The 14,065-nt window shown below is 43.5% G+C and overlaps 1 non-coding gene across 1 annotated transcript; it reads left to right on the top strand.

Annotated features, from left to right (window-relative positions):
* The first annotated feature begins 10,400 nt into the window (after positions 1-10,400).
* On the top strand, positions 10,401-10,473 carry TRNAR-CCG (transfer RNA arginine (anticodon CCG)). Its single transcript has one exon. It is a non-coding gene; the product is annotated as a tRNA-Arg (tRNA).
* The last annotated feature ends 3,592 nt before the right edge of the window (positions 10,474-14,065 follow it).

The following is a 14,065-nucleotide window of genomic DNA, read 5'->3' on the forward strand; positions in this document are numbered from 1 at the left end:
TGCTTGGTCGGGCAGGGTGTGAGCTTGAGAAAGACAAATGGAACATTCTCTTGTTTGGTGTTAACTTAGGAAGGATTTTGAGTTAGGTCTTAAGGGAAGGGAGGGACACTGTGACAAATGGGAGGGTGGAGGCAAGTGGGGGAAGTATGCAGACAGCAGGCTAAGTCATGTGTATTTTCTGAACTAGAGGCTTTATGGTCTACGTGTTTTTCTCCACCAACCCCAACTCTCATAATTCCAAGTTTTCTACTCCCCTCAGCAGGGAAGAAACATAATGCAAACTGGACTCAAGACTGATATCATCACACTCAAGAATATTGATTCTAAAAAATAAATTAAATTAATAGCCTCTGAGAAGGGACAGATATTCTCAGGGAAGGGACCAGCAGGGTGGCCAATTGACACTAACTAGTCATCTGAGAACGCTCTGCTGACTTTTTGTCGTAACAGCTTTGGGGTTTTCTTGGAGCCCCTCAGAACATGTGTGGGGAGAGCAGGGTGTGTTAGGTTTCATTTTATTTCCTTAATTAAAGCAAATTCTAACCTCAAAAGAACACAGGGTACACCCTCAGTGGCTCAGATGCAATGGACTTGGATGACTTGAATGTCTTTTTTTCCATGAGCAAATGTCATTCTGAGCCCTACCTCCTTGAAAAGGAAGAGTCCAGGAAGTTCTGTAGTGACCCATGGTTAGCAAATGACCCCTATGAAGGACTTTGACTTCAGTCAGAACGGCAGCTGACATCCTGCTTTGTAAAGAGGGTGGATGACCCAGTGAGCCAAGCAGAATGGCTTTCCTCTCCTTGCAGAATATTGTATGCCCATTGAAACTACTTGGTCCCCACACTGCCCACCCAGAAGAAAAGCAACTGCATCTGCATCAGGAAGAAATAATCCAAACCACAACCAGACTCCCTGGGCCATTTGCCCGTACAGTGATAAACATCTGGTCAACATGGAAAATTCCTCTTGATCCCAGAGATGTCTTATTCACCTATTATGTGTACGCTGCTCTAGATCCTAGAGATTTTAAGGTAGCTGTTTACAAATGAAACCCAGTTAACTGGTCAGCTAGTCTCAACCAAATTTCCAATTGAATACGTTAAATATTCCATTATTTAACTAAATTCTTCAGTTTATACCCAAATTTTTGGTATTAGTTGTATTAGTGATAACGTTTTACTGCCACCCCATTTCATCATACTTTCCACCCATCCTAACTACGATACATAATTCAAGCTGGATAGATATGATATAATTGTGCTGTTCAGAGTTTTTGATGAAAAGTTTCCTCTGATGATGTCAACAATGGACTAGATTAAATGGGTGTGGAAACTGGAAGGAATAAGATAGTTTATTTAATTAAAATATGAGAGACAATTGATAATACAAGGGAAAAAAATAGCTTCTTACTTTACACCATATACCAAAATAAATCACTATAAAGAGAAAAATAGGTAATGGTTATATGTGAAACTATCTAACTGTGAGTGGAGAAGGTGCTTTAAAAGTGTAAAAGTAAGGAGATGGGTTTTTAAAAATATGATTGATACACATGACCATTTAAAATGTTAAAAATATCTATAAGTTAAAAGTAACTGGTGCACAAAATTCAAAGGTAAGTCACAAACTAGAAAAAAATTTGCAAGAAAGGGTTGCAAATATGTAACAAGAAAGGGTTAACATATTTCAACATAAAGAGCTCTCATTAAGACAAAAAACACTCAAGAAAACAGGGCAAAGGATGCAAACAGTCAATTTATTAGAGATAAAATGAAAGTTGCCAATTAACACATGAGGGAAAATTTTAACGTCATTTATAATCACAAAGTAGCAAATTGAAAAACCAATAAGATGCTTTTTATGCCCTAAAATAGACCCTCTCATACAGGGTGGTAAGAGTGAAAATTAGTACAGTGGGCCCTTCATACCTGGGGATTTTGCGTCTGCCACTCAACAAACCCACAGATGCGGAGCCAGCTACTACGCTGTGCTGCACAGGGACTTGAGCACACGTGGATTTTGGTATCAGTGGTGGGGGCTGGGGAATGGCAGTGAGGAATCATTCACCCAATGAGCTGGAATGGATTAATAGTAGAGTTCTGAAAAGTGTCCCAGCCTCCTTACTCCTAACCTAGGCTCCTGCCGTTCTTCAACCCTGTATGTTCCATACCAGCTAGTCAACCTTCCGATGAATGTGGTTTGTAGGCCATCATCTAGTTTCCAGTAATAACCAGCTAGTTGGGTGCTTGGTAATGAAGGATCTGTCATCGTGTCCATGGCTGTGGTTTTTGACCCTGGTCACTTCTCATGTGAAATAACAGAGAGAGTCCTGACCAGCAGAGGTCTGGGGGTGCCCCTGCAGAGCAGAGTGAACTTGGGCAGATCACCCCATACAAAATAAGACATTCAAAGTAAAATTTTCAGATATCCTTTTCAAATCTATCTTTCTAATTAAAGTATTTGGAAAGTCTGGCTATTTAAAGAACAAACAAACAAAAAAAGTGTGTGGGCTGCAAAGAACAAAGGCATGCGAGAAAATTCAAAGATCCCAAAGCAACCATCATCCAAGTGTAGTCTGAGAGGCTAGCTCAACGAAGAAAACTGAAGGTTAACAGATTTTCTTCAGCTGAAGAGGTTTGATTTCAAACCCTTGAACCCTACCGTAGAGATAGCTGATGGTATTTGTCTAGATCCAGGGAGTGGAAACGAAGTAAGGCAGTGGTAACCCTAGAGTGGTTTTGTTCGATAGAAACAGTAGGAGCCACATTTGTAATTTTCAATGTTCTAGTAGCTACGTTAAAAAAGTAAAAAGAAATATATGAAATTCATTTTAATAACATTTTATTTCACTCAATAGTTCCAAAATGTTACTTCAGCATGTAGCCGATATAAAAAATTATTAATGAAATGTTTTACAGTTCTTTATTCTTTACTGATCTTCAAGTTCTGGTGTGTGTATTATATTTAGATCACATCTCCATTCAAACACTAAAAATCTTTTTTAGAAACACTTGGTATATATTTAGATCTCATAAAACTTAGAGCTGAAACATAATCAAGTTCTTTCAAACATACTCAAAAGTTCTCCAATAACTGAAAGGCATGTCTGTTTTTAAAACTTAAATTTGAATTAAATTAAAAATTTAGTTCTCACTTTCATTCACCACATTTCACGTGCTGAATAGCCACACGTGGCTAGTGCTACTATATTGAACAGCCTTAGACAGTCCTATGATGATCGCTGAGTCTTTTGACCACTCACCTACTTCCTTAGGAGAATATTTAGTTCTTCAGGCCAACGCCTGATTATTCCAGCGTAGAGACACCAGTGCTTAGGGAAAGGTCATAGAGTAGGAAAGATCAGTTCCCTTGTGGTGGGGGCAGGGGTGGGGGCTACTGAAAAGAAAGAGTGAGGGGTGCATGGCCTGGGAGTGATCAGGGAGACGTGAAAAATCAGCCATCACTCTACCCCCAGGCAAGTTACTGTCCCATCTTCAGAATTTAAAAAAAAAAAAGATATAAAATGTTCAATAAATATAAAATTCCTAAAGCCCCAGGTCCCTGTGACTAACTCATAATCCCTTTATCTGTAGGCAATATACATCAACATGATATGTTTCTGCTTCCAAGAAATTACATCTAAGAAAACCTATCTTCAAAAAGAAAAATGATCTTTAAAACTCTAAAAGGACTTTGCAATGAGATCAGCTGCATCATTTCTTTAAATATCCAGCCTCCCTCTTATATTTAGACTGTGATTAGATTAATAGGAAAAAAACTATTGATGCCAAACTTTTCAAGACCATACCCATTACAGAGAGCAAAGAACACCTGTTGTTGATCTTATCTTTTGAATCTTAATTTCAAATGTTGTTTTCATAGCTAAGTCTTTGCTTACAGAGTGGTCCCACCCAATGCTTTTGGGTTTAAGACTTTGGACATGTGGCTGATTGCTTAAAAGCATTCTGCCTTGGGCCTCAGTGTCTGAACAATTACTCTGATTCTCTACTCTCTAGGCCCGTTTCAATATTAGTAAGTATCTGTTTTGGGGGATAAATAAATGAAATGTTGACATTGTGTCATTTTGACTTAAGTTTTCTAAGTATACTGAAACTTTCCAGCTTGGTAGAATGTTTTCCAGCTTGGTATTCAAGTTTTAAAAGTCTATTATTTGTACATTTCCTTTATATTCATCCACATCCAGACTGTCTATTGAGATGAAGCTCAGAAAGTCAAGGACCAGATTACTGTGGCTCACGGAACCTCCAGCACTCTACTATATACTAATAGTACTTTAAGAAAGGCTTCTTTATGGAATGGGAGAGTGAGAAAGTAAGTGCCAAACAGAGGGCTTAGCCTAGCAGAACCTCATTTGTTAAATAAAAGAAGTTGAAGAAGGAAACCAGAGGAAAGGTAGATGAATCCAGCAGACAATGTTTTGGAAAGCAAGATGGACAGAAGTTGCCCAAACTACCTTATGTCTTCAGTTGTCTTCAGATCAATGCTTCCAGTCTCACATCAGCAAAGCCAGGAGTGGTGGGCGAGGTAGAGGGAAAATTAACCCTCCCACCTCCGTCTCTTAGGATGACCATTCAGTTCTGCAGCCCAAAGCTCCAGATCATTCTGACATACATTGCTTTAGGTAAGTTATAAAAAGCAAGCAATTGAGGAAGTGAGTTGTCAAATGGCTTCCAGATATGGATACTGTGTATTTTTACGATCCCCACAATATAACCTGGAAAAGCCATACGTGCTTCTTATAGGGGTCTGGGGACTCCTTCTGCTAAACTCATATAAGGTGGCGAGGTAATGATGCAGCAGGTGGGAATAGAATGCAGCAGGTGCCCAAAGTAGGGGACCCATAGCTCCAAATCCCGCTGATGTGCCGCCTCACCCCACCCCATAAGGCTTTGCTAGGCCTCCCTGCATAGATACTGGAGGAAGAATAGGAAGATCAGACCAGGGTTGGAGAGCAATCATTTGAGATGGTTGCTAACTGGGGTAAAGGTCAAGGAAGAATGAAAAGTGACTGAACAGTTATCTTCCAATCTAGGTGGAGTTTCCATATGGAAAATGTCACTGTTGTCTATCAACGTAGCCAGCTCTACAAGAAATGGAAGTCTTTGCAGCAAGGAGAAAGAAAGGATAGATGGGCAGTTCGGGAAAAAGAAAGATAATTTACCTGGGAGTGCAAATGGCCATATTTTGTTCTGGCCATGCTACTGACCAGCTCAGTGGCCTTCAGCAAGGCATTTCCTGCCCTGACTTCAATAGCCTATAACATAATAGTATAATAGCTGTAATAGTTATAATAGCGACACCTAACAACACTTAAAACTGAAAGGCTTCACTCTGTACATTCTACAAATATTCGCTCAGTTAATTCCCATAACAAAACTATGGGGTGGATAGTATTCTTATCCCCACTTTACAGATGAAGAAGCCAAAGCACAGAGAGGTTTAGAAACTTGCCCCAGGTCACTCAGCCAGTAAGTGGCAGAACCAGAATTCAAGCGCACTGCGGCTCCAGGCTCACGCTCTCGCCAGTGCACCACTACCTTCTCAAGTCAAAGGCCAGGTTGCTCAGGGAACACAACTCTGCTGAGGTTTTAGTGAAGGCCCGGCTCAGGGGCTCCTGCTGAGTGCCAAATGTTCCGTGCGCGGAGGAGCTGCCTCCCCGTGCTCCTGCAGGCAGGGGTCAAGGGGCAGGCTATGGAATTTCTCAGAGTGTCCTCCATGGGCTACCTCCCCCAGAACCATCGGCAGAGTCTGAAACAAGCAGATTCCTGACTGAGCCCAGACACTGAATCACACTGTCTGGGGCTGGGGCTCAGCAGCCTTCATTTAGGCAGGTTCCCCCGGGGTCTTTGATGTGTACTTGAGTGTGAGAACCACTGGTCTGATGTCTGAGAAGAGAGCAGACTACACCTTAATCTTGCTTTTCCCAAGAAAAGCACCCTGAGAAAACAGTTGAGCCTTGAACTTGACCACAACAACTAGGTCAAGTGAAGAGGAAGGACAGTACACAGGAAGGTTGGTGCCCCAGAGAAACCTATAATCCAGATGGACACTGAAGCTGGAAGGAGACCATTTAGTCAGGCCCCTGGCTTGGATTAAACCACACACTACTGGGGGCCCACGTATAACTCACACCTGCTATAAAGCAAAGGGAACTCAGGTGATAAAAGTCGTTGTGAACTTTATAGCAGCTGGCTGGCTGTGCTGGATGTAAAATCCCACCCAAGAAGTGAAAGCTGGACGATTCCACATCCAAGGGATCTCATCTCCAGGAGAGAATGTTTCTCCTCCTTCCCCAAGTTATTTTACTCTTCCCAGGAGTTCTTGGTTGACACTTACTCAAAAAAGCAGCAGCAGGAAGAGTCTGATTGAAGTCTGACCTGCTTGGGATCAGGTCTCAACATTCTGCCTTTCCATCTCCTGCTGTAAGAACAAGGGGGCTGGGCTTCCTAGGTGGTGCAGTGGTTGAGAATCTGCCTGCCAATGCAGGGGACACCGGTTCCATCCCTGCTCCAGGAAGATCCCACATGCCACAGAGCAACTAAGCCCGTGCGCCACAGCTACTGAGCCCATGTGCTGCAACTACTGAAGCCCACGTGCCTAAAGACCATGCTCCGCAACAAGAGAAGCCACGGCAATGAGGAGCCTGCACACCACAACGAAGAGTAGCCCCCACTCACTGCAACTGAAAAGAAAGCCTGCACACAGCAAAAAAGACCCAACACAGCCAATAAAAATAATTAATTAATTAATTAATCTAAAAATAAAAAAGAACAAGGGGGCTTCATGCCACAGGGCAGTGAATAGGGGCTTGCGTTTGAACTCTACAGGAGAATCCCCAATGCTAATTTCAGTTCTGACAATGATTGTCGAATCCCAGAAAATCACTTCATCCTTCCAGGCTTCTGGTTTCCTAAAATGAAAGTGCTAGGGGGGTCCTCTCTAAGTGTCTTCCATCTCTAATACCATGCGGATCTAAGTGGGATGAACCTCCAGCAGGAGTAAAACAACTGTCCAATGCAGGAGAAATTCAATTCAACAGATATTTCTTGAATTCCTGCAATGGCAAAGCAGTGCGTACATGAGGCCTTGGGATGAGCAGGGATGAGGGCCAATAAAACAGCACAAGACTTTCAGATGTGCCCCTTTCTTCCATGTTTCAGAGTAATTGCCCTCAGGACTTTGGGAGGCAGGGGCAGTGCTAACGGCAAAGACTTTCATTCTTATTGGGGTGGAAGTGAAGTCAGGTACTGTAACTCGGCAAGTTCTCTAGGATTCTTGCCTCCATACACAGCAGCTCCAGAGAACAGGTCAAGGACCCCGTGAGAGTTTCCAAGGCACCTGGGAATGGCCTGGGAAGCTGTGGAGTGTGGGGTCAGGGCTTGAGAAACAGAAAGCAAAATTCTGTGGAATCTCAAACTGTTGAGTCTATACTGAGCTTCCTATCCACACATAGCAGAGGTTAAGGGGAAACAAGTTGTACAAATGAAGAAAAGCAAAACATCTTTCAAACGGGAAAATGAGAGCCCAAGAAAGAAATGCCACCTTGACCCCAGGCCCGCACATCTAAAATGTCAGGGTGAGGGAGTAAACATGATCATCCCCCCAGGAAAAGGACTGTCCTCTTCCAGCTTTGCCCACCTATCCACCGCCCTTACCTCCTAGAGTATCGTCCAATGCCCTTGGCCTTGGGACTTAAAGGGAAGAGGAAAGGGGGCCTGTTTGGGCTCATCGGGCCATGGGATGCTGTCTCTGGGTAATTACTTCAATCTTCAACTTTTTGAGAAATTTCTCCATGGCAGGTTGAGACAGTACCAGAGAAGCAACTTCATTCGCCAAATATGGTCAAATTGTTATGCAAAGTCCTTCCTTTACACATGAGACCTCTATTCTTGGAGGTAACATCTGAAATAAAAATCTTGTTTGGAATCATGAGGGCCTCTGAGCTGCTACCAGGGCCCCCTCCCACTCCTTTAAATGCCCCTACTTGCTTCGCTCCCCTTCTCCTTACAGAGGGCCAGGAGTTCTCCCTAGGAGGTGCTGTTGTGCCCCCTCTTTCTTTTGCCATGTGTGGTGAGAGTCATTCTGCTTGTACCAAAGACTCCGACTTCCCAGTCCATCTACCTGAAACAATGATAAACCTCTGGACCCTAGGGTGTACCCATCTCATATGCGGACTAACTCTTTAGTGGCCTGCAGTGTGGTCTGCTTTGCAAAAGGGTCCCAACCTCTCAGCAGATGACAAAAGAGACAGGCCACAAGTGGAAAGATGTGTCCTCACAGAACTCTGTTGGGGCGCTGGAGAGGGTCCCTGTTCTTTAGAAGGCCGAGACTGGGAAATCCCTCCTAAAATATGGACCTAGAACAGTCAGAGGACAAATTTAGGACTTTGAAGTAAGAGAAAAAGGTAGACAGACAGGGTATAAAAGGAAAAGGAAAAAAAAAGAAGGACACTTTCGAACCCAAGTCAAGGAAAACAGAGGGGTTGACCCTTCTGCTCACATAAGTCCCTAAAAAAAGGGGTATGTGTAATTGCGCACATCTGTGCTCTGAAAAGTCTGTCCTCAGCATGACAGGGAGTTATGCAACTGTCTAATGCACAGAGCCAATCTGTACTCTTGAAGCCAAAAGCAGTCAATCAGACAATCAATATAAATCATTTTGTTCCACTCTAGTTGGATTTAAACCTGAACCACCAGGACAATGGTCGCAAGGCTCTAAATCTTTTTGCATCTGGGTCAACACCATCAGAGACTTGTAGCACCTCTCACTTTATGTCTACATTTTGCATCTCATTATAGCCAAAGATTCCTCCAGTTCAGGCAGCTACACAGCTGGACCACCATTGTGGTCTGGACAACATCCAGTCTTTACCCACAGAGGCCCACGATCATATCTGTCTCCTCCAGAAATCCCTGCTGACCCAGGAAAAGGGTTTTTAGATGTACACCTGCTTGAAGATAGCTCAACATTTTAGGCCAAGTCATGACAGCATCTATCATGGGCAAACATTATATGCATTATATACATTAGATAGATGGTGTAGGTCCCTATGAAACAACCCTAAATGAAAGCAAGGAACCCTTTTAACAGATGAAATTAATAAATAAGACCCCAAGGAGCTAAACCCAGAGATGCTTACATGAGAAGGTGTGGAAACTGATGAGAGTCTAAAGACAGAAGAGAGAGTCCTTTACCCGGGCAAGTGTGGCTGCTGCCTGGAAGCAAGAGTCTGGATTAAATGTCATCCCAAGGCCCCTTCTTGTCTTGGGATTGTAGTTCTCTGATTAATTTTCCAGAAGAGAGGCAATAGGCAAAGGACAAGTGGGGAATGTTCATGAAGAAGGGTGGTAAAGAAAGTGAAGAGGAAAAAAAAAAACCAATAAAACATTTCCTGATCCGACAAGAAGCATGTGTGTTGGGGTGTGGTGGGCAAGGAGAGAACCTGTCATCTGAGTGTTGAGCAAAGGTTCAAGGTCATTTCTGAATTCATCCAAACAACCTCTCCCGCCACTTGGCACATGGCAGATCTGGGCTTTTGGGTTTTGGCAAGGACAAGAGCATCAGGAATTCAGCACAAAACCTTTCCAGTTTCTGAGAGAGAGAAGATGAAGAGGGCTGAATTTCTTGGCGTGGCTGCCAAGGGTGAGGCTGATGCAGAGCAGGGAAAGGAGGGACCTAGGAGAAGCAGCCTGTGAAAGCAGGAAGGTCACCAAAGCTCCAGAGGCGTGAGGGCTGGAGCAGTCCTGAGCCTCAGTGAACATAGGGAAGAACAGCCCTACCCTCAGCCCTGAGTCAACCCGGGCTGAGGTCCAGCTGTCAGAATGGATGCTGGACTGGGGGACCTTTCAACCCAGGCAATAGGTCCTGCAGGCTAGAGGATCACGTATTGGGATCGTGATAGAAAAGCAGCCCAGTGTACTGCCCTGGACCCTGACAGCTTCACACAGTTCACCAATACCCCGAACATTTCGGGAACTCTATCCATGAGAAAAGGAGAGAAATCCTTGTATTGAAATGCAGCATGAAGTGATTTGCAAACTTACCTGAACTTAGTTGAACAGCACAACTATTTTTAAGTATAACCCCAATCTGTAAAACCGGTAAAAGGAAAACTGGTTGAAGCAGAGTCTAGAGTACCTAGAACCCACCCACCTCCCTGCCACAGCCCATTTACATCCTCACCTGGGTTCAGAGGCACTGGGGTATTCTGGACACCGTTTACAGACTTGTGAGGTAGAAGAAGTACCACAGAGCAGAATTAGACAAGCCTGGATTTAAATGTCAACTTTATCATTTAATTTCCTGTGTGACTTCAGCTTCAGTGCTCAACCTCTTTTTACCTTAGACTCCCCAGCTAAGTAGAGCAAGCAGGGAATTCCCTGGTGGTCCAGTGGTTAGGACTCCATGCTTCCGCTGCAGGGGGCTCAGGTTCGATCCCTGGTCAGGGAACTAAGATCCCACATGCTGCGAGGTATGGCCAAAAAATAAAAATAAAAAAATAAAAATAGAGCAGGTAATGCCTACCTCATGGGCTTCTTGTGGGAAATTAAATTTTTAACAAATACAGCTCATGTTTTACAAACATAGTTCATAGTATGTGCTTACAATTGTCAAAATTCCCTTTGTGTAAATAATCCTATTATCATTGAAGCCCCAATAACCCTGCTTCCAGGTGGCTTATATTCAATGTAAGTATATATGCTTATTAGCTTTAAATCAGCATAAAAATTAATTGTTCTGAATATATCTGTGTTTGTGCTCTGAATTCTGAAGTTCCATCCCAGGACACTAACCCATGGCAAAAACCCAGAAATAAGTCAAGCCCAAGCTGATCAATGGATTCAAGATCATCCCAATCAAAACCCAAGCAAGCTTTAGTGGTAGAAATTGACAATTTGATTCTAAATTTCATACACAAACACAAAGGACCTAGAACAGTCAAAAGAACTTAGAAAAAGAGAAAGCTGAAGGACTTACCCTACCTGATTTCAAGATTTATTATAAAGCAACAGTAACAAAGAGAGCAAAGTACTGCTGCAAGGACAGACAAGAATGGAATACTGAATCTGGAAGGAGACCCCACATGTATGATCTGTTGTTTTTTGACAAACGTTTAAAGATAACTTGGAATAGGAAGATGTCATGAATACGTTGTAAAACAGATGCACTCCTATCAAAATGCAAGAAACTCAAAGGTCTTATATTTAGTGCACAGATTAGTTAATCTACGTGGACCCCAATTTCATTTTCCTCATAACGAAGAGAGCCAACCATGTTTAGGATCCGCTGAAGGCTTGATGCCCTTCTTCAAGGAAACTTGCCCCTGAATTGAAGTGTCCCACAGGACAGTGATGCTGCTTTGTTTGATTCTACACATGATTCCACTGCCCTCAGGATCTACGATGCTCTGAGCTGCTCTTCTGATCGAGGATTTGGAACCGAGCTGATTCGTCCACACCTTATTCTCCCATCCCCACAGAGACCAGGACAGCATGCCGTATGCCTTACAAGACGTCTGGACAGAATTTAGAGCATGGACTGTGGCCACAGAACAGAGCAGAGCTGAATGACCACACACAGGGTCTGAGCCTCTGACCGCGGCCCCTTTGCTCTGCCTGCAAACCAACCCAGCTAAATGAAGTTTCCTTTCTGCCTTGTGTACGTCAAACGTATTCCAAAGGAAGGTTCTCACCACTCACTCCCAAGCTGCTGCCGCAGAAAGAATGCTTCACTTCTTACACAACTCCTTGCTTAAAGAGAGCAGCCAAATTAACCACCGGCTGAGGGACTGCTGGTGGTAACTTTGCGCTTCAGAGCTGAAGACAAAGCTGCAGTGGTGACAGGGACTCCATCAAGCACCAGGGTCAAGTAGAAGCCAACTGCCCCGGAAGAGAAAACGATTCTAACTGTGGAGCTAAACTGCTTGCTGGTTGGTGCCCTCTGCTACCTCAATATCTGTTTTCTTTTAAGGACTAATGAGTAATGTTTTCCAATATTAGTTGCCCCTGGTTCTTCGCCACATCCCTGGCTGGCTGCCTTCTGTCCAGGTGTGAGAGGACTTTGCATTCTGGGAGTCCCTGCATCGTAGTAGAGAATACAGGCTGAGAACAGCTACTTATGCAAATCCAGCCTCTCCCACTTGCTGAGCAATGCTACACAGCTCATTTAATCCCTATTAACCTCGGCTTCCTTCTCTGTAATAGTACCTGCCTCATAGGGTTATCGTGAGGGATGAAGGAAATGGTAGGAGAACGCCTTCAGCACAGCATTTAACACATAGTTGATACTCAGATATCAGCTGGTATCTTTATTAGTATCATTATCACCATCGTTGCTGTTGTGATGGTGATGATGTGCTTTTATGGGGATAGAACAGCCAACTCCTCAAAATGTAATTTTTGGTGTAGAAGAGATACCAGGGAGAGACTCCTGACAAGGGCGCAGACGGGCCTGCATCCAAAGCAAACTGTGAGGCAGTAAAAACGTTTACTGTAATGGAGGCCATCAGGGAGCTAATGTGAAAAGGCAGGTGCGCATTGCGTGGTCATGAAGGAGCTGCAGTAAGGATGTAGGACAATGTTCAGAATGCTTAAATCCAGGAGATGAAAATTTACAGCTGGGCAAAGGTATAGGAGAGTACAGAGGAGTAGTGTCTGAAGGACCATGAGAGAGAAGGAAATAGGGGCTGAGTCAGTGAGAACCCCTTGAAATGGAAACAGATGGGAGAGCCTAGGCTCTGAGTTTCCAGAGTGGTTGGTCCAGAGTATGAGGACTGGAGAGAAACGTGATGGGAGAGCCAAGGGTAGGCGAAAGGCAGAGGGCATAACAGCCTGACGCTGCCCCTTCTCAGCACAGCTTTGCTATTAAGTGCAAGGGAAAAGAGCTAATAGGTCCCAGATTTCCTAGGTCTAAACCCAGAAGTATACCAGGTGCATAGGCAGTGACTTCCCAAAAGTATACCAGCTCAATCAAAAGCCAAAAAAAGGGGACTCGACAAATTAGGAAAAAACTTCATCCCCAACCCAAACTGGTGAAGATGGACGGTATTACAGAAGACAGATCAACTTAGGGCTGGCAAAGGAAGAACGATTGATGAAATGTAGGGAAGTCAGGCAGTTTGGGGAGTATTTTATACTAAATCTCAGTGGGGTGGATGAGAATCAATAAGAACATAAGAACCTAGATGATATTTCACAACTATATATGTATTTTATCCCCCCAAATTCCCCAACCTAGCTGTGCACAAAGAGTGTGTGTATGTGTGTGTGTGAGTTTATTGTATCTTCTACTAGGGGACAGGAATGCTACCAGAGATGCTAGAAAGTGTCAGGGAGAAAGATAATTTCCACTTGTTACTCCCATGGCTGTGCCTGAAGGATAAAGCCTTAAATGTAGGATAAAATGAAGAACCACCTGCTGGACTGAGCGATATAGTATCTTTGTTTCGTTACAGATTATACAGTCCTTTCCCTGAAAATTTTTCAGAGGAATCGAAGTCTGGTCTGAAGACCAATTGTTGTCTTCTCTAGAGATCATAATGATGGGTGCTGCGGCCTCATATTTGTGTAATGCTTCCTAAAAATGGGAAAATGGAGAAGTAACTTTGCTTATTCTATCTTATGGCCATGAAACAATCCATCTGCTTGGAGATTCCTCAACCCTCAGGAAAATAAATTTTTATTTAAGCTGCAATTAAATATGATTGAGGAGGTATATTTGTGGACTACACAAAAAAGATTTCACTGCAAATCCAAAAGAAAAGGCTTTTTGAATTGCCCATGCACCATGGCCCACCCTCCTCCCCAGTCCAATTTCATTCACATTGATAGACAAGTGTGGGTGATAACTCACGGTGCTAGTGGATATTTACGGTTTGCACGGAGCCTTCCCTTTGTTGCATCTCTCGCCAGAAGACCGACTCTCTCCTTCCCTCCCACGATCTCTTTGACATCGTACAATAGGACATCACGTCCTACTTCTCTCTCTTCCCCTCAGTTACATCCTCCATTTTTAAGTTGCCAAACAAGTATGATTTGACAAA

This window comes from Hippopotamus amphibius, chromosome 8 (assembly GCF_030028045.1).
Source record: "Hippopotamus amphibius kiboko isolate mHipAmp2 chromosome 8, mHipAmp2.hap2, whole genome shotgun sequence".
In the NCBI taxonomy this organism is placed as follows: Eukaryota; Metazoa; Chordata; class Mammalia; order Artiodactyla; family Hippopotamidae; genus Hippopotamus; species Hippopotamus amphibius.